Here is a 12,188-nt window from a genome sequence, read left to right on the forward strand (position 1 = left end):
TCACCTGGCATTAGCAATTTTAATCAGGTTTTATGGTTGAAGAACCGGGCCTGACCTTTCTTTATTCCACAATTACTGATACCCTTGCTAAATCACAGCAAACACAGAGGGTGGAATTATATGAAGACTTGTGTTTAACAGTTGCTGTTACTATGCTTAGTTCCTTCCCAGATGAACCAAGGTCAGCTTTCTTACAGGCTTAGTCTTCTTCCTTAGATCATGGGCACTAGGTGTTAAGGGTAACCAATCTGAGATCCAGCAAGATATTAGCACTTTTTATCGCTTAGCCACTGAACTTTTTGCAGTCATATTCTGCCACATCTTTTTCATTATAGCATGCACAGTGTCACACTATACTGAAGCTCAAAGGGAAATAGTTTGAATCTTAATGAAAAGCAGCCAGAATCTGGGAGAGTATGTAGGACAGAAAGTTTCTGTAGAGGGGCCAGAGAGATAGCACAGTGGTTGAGTGTTTGCCTTGCACACAGCCGATTGAGGACAGTGATTCGACAATTTTTTGTGTGTGTGTGTGTGGTTTTTGGGTCACACCAGCAGTGCTCAGGGGTTATTCCTGGCTCCAGGCTCAGAAATTGCTCCTGGCAGGCACGGGGGACCATATGGGATGCCGGAATTCGAACCGATGACCTCCTGCATGAAAGGCAAACACCTTACCTCCATGCTATCTCTCCGGCCCCAAGGACAGTGATTCGAATCCCAGCATCCCATATGGTCCCCCGAGCCTGCCAGGAGCGATTTCTGAGCGCAGAGCCAGGAGGAACCCCTGAGAGCCACCGGGTGTCAACCAAAACCAAAACAAAACAAAAAAGTATTTCTGTAGAGGAAGAAGGAGTAAACATAGAATAATTTCATTCACTTGTGAGATATAAGAAAAACAAAAGATAGTATGGTAATAATATCCAGAGACAATAGAAATGAGGACCAAGGGGACTAGTCCATGGTAGGACACAAAGAGTGATGAATGCAGTTAAGGTAGTGAATGGTCCACTGTGATAATGATAGTTGGAAATGATTGTTCTGGACAAAAACTGGGTGCTGAAGGGGGATAAAGTGTTATACATGGTACCCCTTCATTACCAATAGTGCAAACTACAGTATCAAAAAAAAAAAAAAAAGTAAAATGCCTGGACCAGAGTGATAAAATGTTTGATAAAATAGAATGTTTGCCTTGCACATTGCTGACACGGGATGGATCCAGGTTTGATCCCCGGCATTTCCATTTGGTCTCCAGAGCCTGCCAGGAATAACCCCTAAGCTCCACCAGTTGTTGCCCAAAAACCAAAAAATAAAAAGTAAAATGCCTGCCCCAGAAATAGGTGTGGAGGTCAGGTGGGAGAGAAACTGGGGACATTGGTGGCGGGAAATGTGCCCTGGTGAAGGGTGGTGTACATTCTTTAACTGAAACCCAACCATAAACAATGTTGTAACCATAGTGCTTAAATAAAATTATTATATATAAATAAATAATAAAATACAAAAAGCTTATGTAACTAAATTACATTACAACTAGAAAAAATATTTCTGTAGCCATTGTTTGAAAAATAAAATCTGGGGCCGGAGTGGTGGTGCTAGAGGTAAGGCGTCTGCCTTGCAAGCACTAGTCTAACACAGACCGCGGTTCAATCCCCAGGGTCCCATATGGTCTCCCCAAGCCAGGGGTGATTTCTGAGTGCATAGCCAAGAGTAACCCCTGAGCGTCAACGGGTGTGGCCCAAAAACAAAAACAAAACGAAAAATAAAATCTGCTTCATACGGTGGCCTTGCATCAATTTAATTATTGGTGGGGTTTGTGGCTGACTTCTAACTACTAAGAATGTCAGAGGTGGTGATTTATCACCCCGTGATTGTTGCGTGCTCTAAGACTCCATCTTGCCCACAGACTAGCTCTAACAACTCTTCTTGGTGTGCTGAGGTCATCAGCAATAGTTGAAGAAGCACTCAGTGCAGGTAAATGCAGGGACTTCTCTAGGCCTCCAGACAAGTGTCAGCAGGAAGCCAAAACCTTCAGTCTACCAAGAGTTCTGCCCCAGCCTGAGTGAGCTTGAAAATAGCTTTTGCCTGACATAAATAAATCTCCAGTGGTTTAGCAGCTCAGCTTATAACCTTGAACAGCAGCCTCATGCGTGAGACCCCAAAACATAAGACTCAGCTCACAACCCATCTATTTTTAAACTGTTGAGGTGGTGTAGATTTGCATGGCTGATACACTACTTCCTAGCTGAACGGTACTCAGGGAAGTCACACATCCCTTGCCTGTGTCTTAGTCTACAGCCTGCACATTATTACTGAGGTGATAAATGAGATAATTCTTTTGTTCCCCTTAAATAATGCCCAGCCTCTAGAAAGTAAAATAGATTTCTTTTTGGTAGAAAATGCACAAAACTGACTTTTCTGTTTGTTAGATGGAGCTTTCTGGTTTCCTAAATTAAACCACATTAGAAGTCAAAATAGGTCTGATGAAATAGTACAGCAGGGAGGGCGCCTGCTCTGCACACAGCTGACCTGGGTTCAAGCCCCAGCACTCCAGATGGTTCCCCAAGCCAAACGCAGAGCCAGGAGCATACATTCAGGAATAAGTCCTGAAACACCACCAGATGTGGCCAAAGAACAATTTTTTTTTTTTTTTTTGTGGTTTTTGGGTCACACCCGGCAGTGCTCAGGGGTTACTCCTGGCTCCATGCTCAGAAATTGCTCCTGGCAGGCACGGGGGACCATATGGAACGCTGGGATTCGAACCGATGACCTCTTGCATGAAAGGCAAACGCCTTACCTCCATGCTATCTCTCCAGCCCCCAAAGAACAATTTTTAATGTGTCCTTTCATCCATGTGTCCATGTTCAACCTTGTCCCTGCTTGTCACCTCAGGTGGCCTAGCCTGAGTCTGCCAGGTGACTTGGACATCTGCTTGCCCCCTTGTCAGTCCACCTGCAGCTCTTGTCACACCTGGACTCACATGCACTCTCCTTTGGGCTGGCAGGGCTGCCACGTATCTGACGCCTGGAGTTGAGTGTTGACTCCGAAGGGCAAGGGCTGAGGCTTCAGAGCCAGTACCCTCCCTGTCATCATCTCGACCTTGTGAAAGACGATGCCCTCATTGCTGGGCTGCAGGCCCATGTGAATTAAATCCTGCTATTCAACCCCCCTCTACATTCGGACCCTCAACCTTTCTCGCCCACTTCACATCTCCCCAAATCTCTCTTCGGATCCCTTGAGTCTGTCCCTGTCATTCCCTCTAACCCTCCACCCCGTCCTTCCCTCTCCTTGTCCTTGTCTCTGCAGAGAAAGAACAAAGTCTGTCCCCTCCTGTTTGGTGTCCACTTCCTCATCCTCCATCTCCTCCTCATGTGTCTCTGTTATTGCTCTCACCCCCAGAGCCAGCATCTTCCACTAAGCAGCTCCTGGGCAGATCTGTGAAGTGCCTTCAGCAACCTGGAGGTGATGAATGTAAAAAAAGCCAATAAGTCCACTCATACTTGTGTGTCTACCTTCTCTTTATTAAGATTGAAAAAAAGGATCATGACTTTTTTAGGAGGGGTCACACTCGGCAGTACTCAGGAATTACTCCTGGCTCTACTCTCAGAAATTGGTCCTGGCAGGCTTGGGGGACCATATGGGATGCTAGGATTTGAATCACCATCTCTGCATGCAAGGCAAACGCCCTCCCTTCGTGCTATCTCTCTGACCCCTAGAAATCATGATTTTATTCATACTTTTACCACCAATTCCTGCACAACCCTAAGCTGCTGATTTTGCTCTCTGTCCTTATGAGCCTTTTATTTTGTGAAATTTCCGGGGTCTGAGGCACATGCTAAGAGCAGTCTTGAGGTATTGGCCTATGTTCTAAGTTTCCGTATCTGAGAACTGCAAGAGAAGCAGGCAGGAGAGGAAACTATTCATTTACCAACTATCAAGTTCCCTATTCCCCACAGAATTTGCAAAGACAGGGGCAGGTGCTTAAAAGTCTAGAGCTGTGCTTTACATGCAAGTGCCCCAAGTTCAATCCCTAGTATCACATGGGCCCCTGAGCACTGGCAGGTGTGTGATCCAGAAATAGCCACACACAAAAAGGTGCCAACATGGAAGGAGGGAGAGAAGTTGCTTCAATCCTAAACTGAGAAAGACAGCATTGGGTTCCCTTCACCAGACGGACCTCTTTGCTCACTGAGTTTCTGGAGCTACTGGCAACTGCTCTGGGTTTTCCCCTTCTGTAGAGCCCAAACACTTGGAAAGTCCCATATTCTCATCATAAGATTTTTTAATGTGAAATGCAAAAATTTATTTTGATTATACATGGCATCTGGAGTTTCAGTAGAAAGTATCCAGTTGTTTTTCCATTAGCATTTGTGTTTGATCTGTGACCCTGATTCGTGAATAGTAAAGTTCTGAGGGGTTGGGCAATTGTTTTAGACAGAGTTGCTGGTCACGGCCGATTTGGGGAAGGTCTCTGGTTCTTGTGAGGAACCTATACTCTTATGAACCACACCCAGAGATGCTCAGGAGTTACTCCTGGCTCTGCGCTCAGAAATCACTCCTGGCAGAATCACCACATGGGATGCCAGGGATTGAACCTGGGTTGGCCATGTACAAGGCAAGCACTCTACACATTGTGCTATCACTCCAGCTCTACTATTTTTTATTATATTATGATTAGATTATTTCTCTTAGTATTCATATCTATCCTCAAGATTCATTCAGGTGTCAACAGTTCTTTTAAAAGTTGAATAATAATCCTTTTAAATGCCACATTTTAGTTTTGTTTTGTTTTTCAATTTAGCCAGTTATGGATATTTTGCTTCTTTTTTTTGTTTTGTTTTGTTTTGTTTTTTGGTTGCACCGGCAGTACTCAGGTTACTCCTGGCTCTACGTTACTCCTGGCAGGCTCGGGGGACCATATGGGATGCCGGGATTCGAACCACCGTCCTTCTGCTTGCAAGGCAAACGCTCTACCTCCATGTTATCTCTCCAGCCCCGAATATTTTGCTTCTTCCTGTATATTGTGAATATGCTGATACAAGCCTCAGTTTACAAACATTATCAGAAGTGGGATTTCTAGATCACATGCAATAGTATTTTTAGTTTTCAGACAAAACCTATTTTCCATGACATTTGACCACTTTACTTTCATATCAGCAGTACCCAAGTTCCAGTTTCTCCATATTCTTGCAACACTAGACTTTTTTTTGTTTGTTTTTGTTTTGTTTTTTGGGCCACACCCGGCAGTTCTCAGGAGTTACTCCTGGCTGTCTGCTCAGAAATAGCTCCTGGCAGGCACGGATGACCATGTGGGACACTGGGATTCGAACCAACCACCTTAGGTCCTGGATCAGCTGCTTGCAAGGCAAACACCGCTGTGCTATCTCTCCAGGCCCAACACTAGGCTTTTTTTTTTTATTGTTTTTAATAATAAACTTTTAACAGGACTGAGAGAGTACCCTATAGTTTTGATTAGAATTTTTTCCTTAAAATTAGTAGTATTGAATACTTAGTGCTTATTGGACATTTGTATATTTTTAGATAAATGCCTTGTTTTCAGGGGAGGGGTCTTGGCCTATGACAATGCTCAGGAGACCATATGCAGGGATTGAACCCAGCACTAAGGCAAGCACCAAACCCTTATACAATCTTTGGCCCATTTGCCAGTTCTAATTAGATTGGCTGTATTTTTTATTGAGTTGTATAGTTATTCTCCTGCCTTATCCTCCCTCCCTTCTATTCTGGGAGAATAGAAGCAGTTTTTCATATATTGTTTTTTTTTTCTCTCTTTTTCTAGTATTTTTGTGTATTGTACATAGAACCGCTATCCAGTAGATGGTTTGCTGGTATGCTCTCCCATATCTTAGGTTGCCATTCATTCTTTTGATTGGTTTCCTGATGCACAGAAATAGTGAATTTTGATACAGTTGAATTTTATTTACTCTTACCATCTGTAATTTTAATATCATAGCTGAAAAATATGACCAAATACATTGTGACAGCACTTTTCTCATTGTATCTTCCAAGTTTTATGGATTTGAGTTTTTTTTTTTTTGGAGGGGGCACACCCTGAAGTGCTCAGGGATGACTCCTGGCTCTGTGCTCAGTGATCACTCCTGGGGCTCGGGACCCACATCCCTGGGGGTGCCAGGGATCAAACTTGGGTTGGCTACATGCAAAGCAGCTGCTCTTATCACTACAGCCCCTAGATTTGAGTCTTAATGTTTGTATTATTGGTTTTAATTTTCATTTATTATAGAAATGAATAGTTGCTGTGGTCTGATTCGGGATATCCCCCCAAACTGTTATGGTAAGATCCTAAAGTCATTAGTCGATTGGACCTTTGGGAAGAACTGGCCTAAGACAGAACATTCATGAAAATGAATAGCTACTCTAATGCAAGATTCAGAGTCAGACACTACCTCATCAGTGAGGTTTGTCTTTAACCATTGTATAGTTGAAAAGCATTTGATTATATACAATAAAGTTTACAACAGGGCTCTTTATTATGTTATAAATTCCAGGACCAGGTTGTTTTAGATATTGTAGTTTTATAATAACTTATGAAATCAAGAGCGGTGGCACAAGCAGTAGGGCATTTGCCTTGCACGCGCTAACCTAGGATGGACTGCAGTTCGATCCCCTGGCATCCTATATGGTCGCCCAACTCGGGCGTGATTTCTCAGCGCATAGCCAGGAGTTGCAAATTCTGTTACACAATACAGGACAAAAGTAGCAGAGGCGACTGATGCTTGGGGGAAAGCTGTGTCTTCTTAGAACTTTTCTCCTTTCCATATCGCCCTTTCTCCCCCACTGAGCTGAGTACTGAACTGCTATTTTAAAATCTTTCAACAGAGCCACTTTTGAGGGTGTGTTTTCACCCTGAAAATTTGTTTCACTCATCCTTGGGTGAGGCAATCTAGACTTGAGCATCACCAAGTGTGGCCCCAAAACAAAAAACAGAACAAAAAACAAATAAACTTAAAAGAATATATCAATACATCAATAAAAGTATATAATAGCTCCAACTTTGACTTTTTATTTGTTCCAAATAATCTTAACTTCTCAATGTCCCTTAAGACTAATGTAATGATGGATTTTCTCTGGTTTTTTTTTTTTTTAAAGTCATTGGGCAGCCGGAGAGATAGCATGGAGGTAGGACATTTGCCTTGCATGCAGAAGGACAGTGATTCAAATCCTGGCATCCCATATGGTCCCCCGAGCCTGCCAGGAGCGATTTCTGATATTCTCTGAATATTTTCTGAATACAGAGAAGCATCAAACAAAATTTAGCAGCTTTCACAAAATAAATAAATAAATCAAAAGGAGCTGGAGAGAGCACAGGTTTGTTATGATGCATATTTTGCATGTGGTCAACCTGGTTTGATCCCAGGCACTACATGGTCTCCCAAGTATCACCAGGTGTAAATCCCTGGGACTGCTAAGCACTGCTTGAGAAGACTCACCACCACTAAAAGAATATTACTATTTCAACAAAACTAATGAATAGATGGAAAAACCCACACAACACACCTCAAAACTAAAAACACTTTCAGAACAGAAACCATGGAGCTGGAGAGATAGCAAAATGGTAGGGCATTTGCCTTGCATGCTGCTGACCTGGGGCTGAGGACGGACCTGGCTTTGATTCTCAGCATTCCATCTGGTCCCTGAGTCTGCCAGAAGCAATTTCTGAGCAAAGAGCCAGGAGTAACCTGAGTGCTGCCAGGTGTGACCCAACCCCCCCCCCCAAAAAAAAAGTCATTGGGATTTTGAGGTTTCAGTGAGTCTGTAGATCACATTAGGTAGAATCAATATTTTGAGAACATTTCCTGAGGAATAATGTCATTATTCCCTAGAGTCTACCCACCTTGTGATATAGCCCTGGCTGTTGGGGTGAGAGCCTAGGACTGTAGACTGAAGATACCTAGGGATGTTGGGGCCAAGCAATGCCAGAGAATATATGTTTCACCCCTAAGGGCTGTACACTCTCTAAACCCTCAAGTATTTGGGTTTTAATTTTTGAGGGCCACACCCAGATATGATTACCAATTGTTTTAAATTCAAGGGTTCAATTTTTTTTTCAGGTGATTGGTGGTGGTGGTGGTGGGAGGTTCAATTTTTAAGATACTATCGGCAGACATTTTTAGTATGCTGATTACTTTTTGTTTTGTTTTGTTTTGTTGGGGGGTTATACCCTGCAGCGCTCAAGGGTTAATCCTGGCTTTGCGCTCAGAAATCGCTCCTGGCCGGCTTGGGGGACCATATGGGATACCGGGAATTGAACTTGGGTCTGTCCCAGGTTGGCCGTGTGCAAGGCAAATGCTCCACTGTGCTCCTGCCCCCAGCTTTTTGTCTGTGCTTTTATTCAGATAACTTTGAAATAAAATTTGGGGGGAGGGGGTTGGGCCACACCCGTTTGATGCTCAGGGGTTACTCCTGGCTAAGCGCTCAGAAATTGCGCCTGGCTTGGGGGGACCATATGGGACGCTGGGGGATCGAACTGCGGTCCTTCCTTGGCTAGCGCTTGCAAGGCAGACACCTTACCTCTCGCGTCACCTTGCCGGCCCCATGAAATAAATTCTTAAAATAAGGACCCAGAGATAGTATAGGGAGTAAGGTACTTGCTTTGCATGCTGCCAACCACAAATCAATCCTGGCACCACATATTGTCCAAGTCATGCCAGGTGTCCCTCCAAATTAAAAAAAAATTTTTTGTATGAAAAACACCACACTGACCAAATTACAAACAGAACAGCATTGACACAGTAAGCACATACAACAATATCCCCATCTAGTGGCTGCAAATTCCGTTGCACAATACAGGACAAAAGGGCACAATTGTGGGCAGCAGAGGCGACTGATGCTTGGGGAAAGCTGTGTCTTCTTAGAACTTTTCTCCTTTCTATACCACCTTTTCTCCCCACTGAGCTGAGTATTAAACTGCTGTTTTTTTGTTTTTGTTTTTGGGTCACATCCAGCAGCACTCAGGGGTTACTCCTGGCTCTACGCTCAGAAATCACTCCTGGCAGGCTCAGGGGACCATATGGAATGCCGGGATTCGAACCACTGTCCTTTTGGATACAAGGCAAGCGCTTTACCTCCATTCTATCTCTCCGGCCCTGAACTGCTGTTTTAAAATCTTTCAACAGAGCCGCTTTTGAGGGCATGTTTTCACCCTGAAAATTTGTTTCACTCATTCTTGGGTGAGGCAATCTAGATCTGATCCTCTGACTCGGATCCAGAGATGGGAATTCTCACCTGGGCCACTCCGATCTCCTGGAAGTTGGACTTAGTTGGTGAGTTGCAGATAGTTGATGTTTTGAGACATTATAGAGAGCAGTGACCAGAGCAACTGGGCACCTCCCAACCTGGGTCCAATAACTCAGCACCCCACAGGGTCGCCCAAATCTGCCGGTGTGATCTATCACTGATTGCAGAGCCAGAGGCTAGCACTGAGCATTGTGGGTGTGTGGTCCAAAATCAGGATGAGGCAGTATATCTGTTTCTTCTAACCCTAGTTATGTTTTCATCTAAGTTTCTTGTTATTTGGATGGGGTAGGGGTTGGTTTGGGGACCACGCCTGCTGTGCTTCATGCTTGGAAAAGTGTAGGCAATACTGGGGGTTGAACTATGGGGCTGGTATGTGTAAGACAAGAATCTTGCTGTATGGCCGCTTGCTTCACATTTTGTAATGTATGTACTGATCCATAACTTTTATTTCAGGAAAACTGCTGCTCACTCACAACTTTCTCTTTTCATTCAAGAAAAATATTTGCACGGCTGAGTCTGTTCTGGGGATGCTTCATCCATTTATCACTCCAAGTTACGTCTTTAAAGCTGGAGACTAAGGTGCTTGCCTTGCACACAGCCAACCCAGGGTTTAATCCCAGGACTGCGATTGGGGCCCTAAGGGTATCACCAGGTATAGCCGTGACCACCACGGGGTACACCCCATCGACACCTAGTTCATCTTCGTACATCTTTTAGGTTTATAGTAGGGCAATTATTTTCCCTTTTATGGAGCTTTTTGGGGGGAATGTGTCCGTATTTCTGTGATCTGTTTCATTATCACCATTTGTGTGATAACTCCTTTCCCATATCCCCAACTATTTGTCCTGAGAACTTACCATTTTCTCATCTTTTATATAATTTACTATTTTAGCTTAATGTGTCTCACTAGAAGGGAAGCTTGTACAAAGCAATTTTTGCTACCTTGTCTCACCATCATTATGTTGCCGTATCAATTCAGTTTGGCTGTAAAAAGAAAAATAGTTTTCAGCTTTTTAAGCCGGCAGACCAGAAGTTGCACAACCGTCTTTTGGGAAAATCTGCTAAGTCTAGGGAGGACTAATCAGAGAAATAGTATAAATTCCCATGGCTCACACATCTTCATTCAGAACAAAAGGTCAATTGAAGTGAGATTGCATAAATGCAGAATTTTTTGAAATTTTAAAACGAGTCATTCCTTTAGTGTCTTACTTGCTTCAAAACAGTTTTCTTGCTTTTTTGGGGTGATGCTCCTATTAATCACAAGTTGGACCACGTGAATCCTTCATTTTCTTTGTCTCCCCAGCTGTCAGGTGAATTTCCCTCAGGAATAAAGAACTGGAAAGAGGGAGAGTAAGATGCTAGCTTGTTTCTGGAGTAGTTGATCCTATGGCTTAGTGACTGAGCTCCTTTGTTCACTGTTTGCCTTTACAGGATCTCTTTGCGTCATCATTTCAGGTACTTCGTGCTAGTGAAAGTCTTGCCTCCCCCCACCCCCATGCATGTTTTAAATCTTTATTTTTTTTTTTGGTTTTTGGGTCACACCCGGCGTTGCTCAGGGGTTACTCCTGGCTGTCTGCTCAGAAATAGCTCCTAGCAGGCACGGGGGACCATATGGGACACTGAGATTCGAACCAACCACCTTTGGTCCTAGATTGGCTGCTTGCAGGGCAAACACCGCTGTGCTATCACTCCAGGCCCCGCATGTTTTAAATCTTATCTCCTATAGGTGATGTTCTTTGGTGGTGAGATATCTTTGGGAGGAACCTGTGTTCTAAGAGTATAATTCACTTAAGGGGTTCTAGGTTGCTTCCCAGACCATTCTGCCAAGTCTGCATCTTGGGAAAGGCCCTCACAGCCTCCCCAGTCTTTTACTTATTTACTTAATTATGGATGACCTAAGATGCTAAAGCAGTGAAAATCAGGAGTAAGTAAAGCCTGAAGACATTTGTGAAAATTTGAGAAAACTAACATTATGGGTTGGGGGGGGGGGGGGAATCTACACTGAATATGGTGATTCTGCTAAAAGCATAAAGTGTTTTTGGGTTGGTTTTTTTTTTTTTTTTTGGTCACACCCAGCAGTATCCAGGGGTTACCTGGCTCTACACTCAGAAATTGCCCCCGGCAGGCTCGGGGGGACCATAATGGGACCATATAGGATTCGAATCACAGTCCTTCTGCATGCAAGGCAAATGCTCTTACCTCCATGCTATCTCTCTGGTCCAAAGTGCAGTGTTTTATATCTTTGTACTATATGAAAAGTTTTTTAAAAGATCAGTAAAAGTATCAGACTCAAGCATGTTGAACATAGAATGAGCAGACTAATCAGGACTTTTAAAATGGAGAAAGTGGGGGCCGGAGAGATAGTATGGAGGTAAGGTGTTTACTTTTCATGCAGAAGGACGGTGGTTCTAATCCTAGCATCGCATACGGTCCCGAGCCTGCCAGGGGCCATATCTGAGCATAGAGCCAGGAGTAACCCCTGAGCGCTGCTGGTTGTGACCCAAAAAACAAAAACAAAACAAAAAAAAAATAAGTAAATATGGAGAAAGTCGGATATGTGTTTAGATGACTCAAACTAAGAACATTTAAAAAAAGTTTTATAAAAAGATCTAAAGGATCTTTTTAAGGAAGTTAAAAGAAGTGAAAACAAAAATTTGCTTAGGAACTTCTTTGGATTCCCAGGATAGGCATCTGTTTAAAACTACTAGATGCACGAGTATGAGTTGTGAAAGATCCTGGAGAACTCAGGACAGACCCAGGTTCGCAACCCATATATCTCAATTTTGTAGATTTTTGCATCTTTACAAGTTTTTTTTTTTTAAAGGGGGGGCAGGACTGGAGCCATAGTAGGGTGTTTGCCTTGCATGCTGCCAACCCAGGACAGACCCAGGCTTGATCTCCGGCATCCCATATACCCCCAAGAC

The sequence above is a fragment of the Suncus etruscus genome, chromosome 14, assembly GCF_024139225.1.
Source record: "Suncus etruscus isolate mSunEtr1 chromosome 14, mSunEtr1.pri.cur, whole genome shotgun sequence".
Lineage (NCBI taxonomy): Eukaryota > Metazoa > Chordata > Mammalia > Eulipotyphla > Soricidae > Suncus > Suncus etruscus.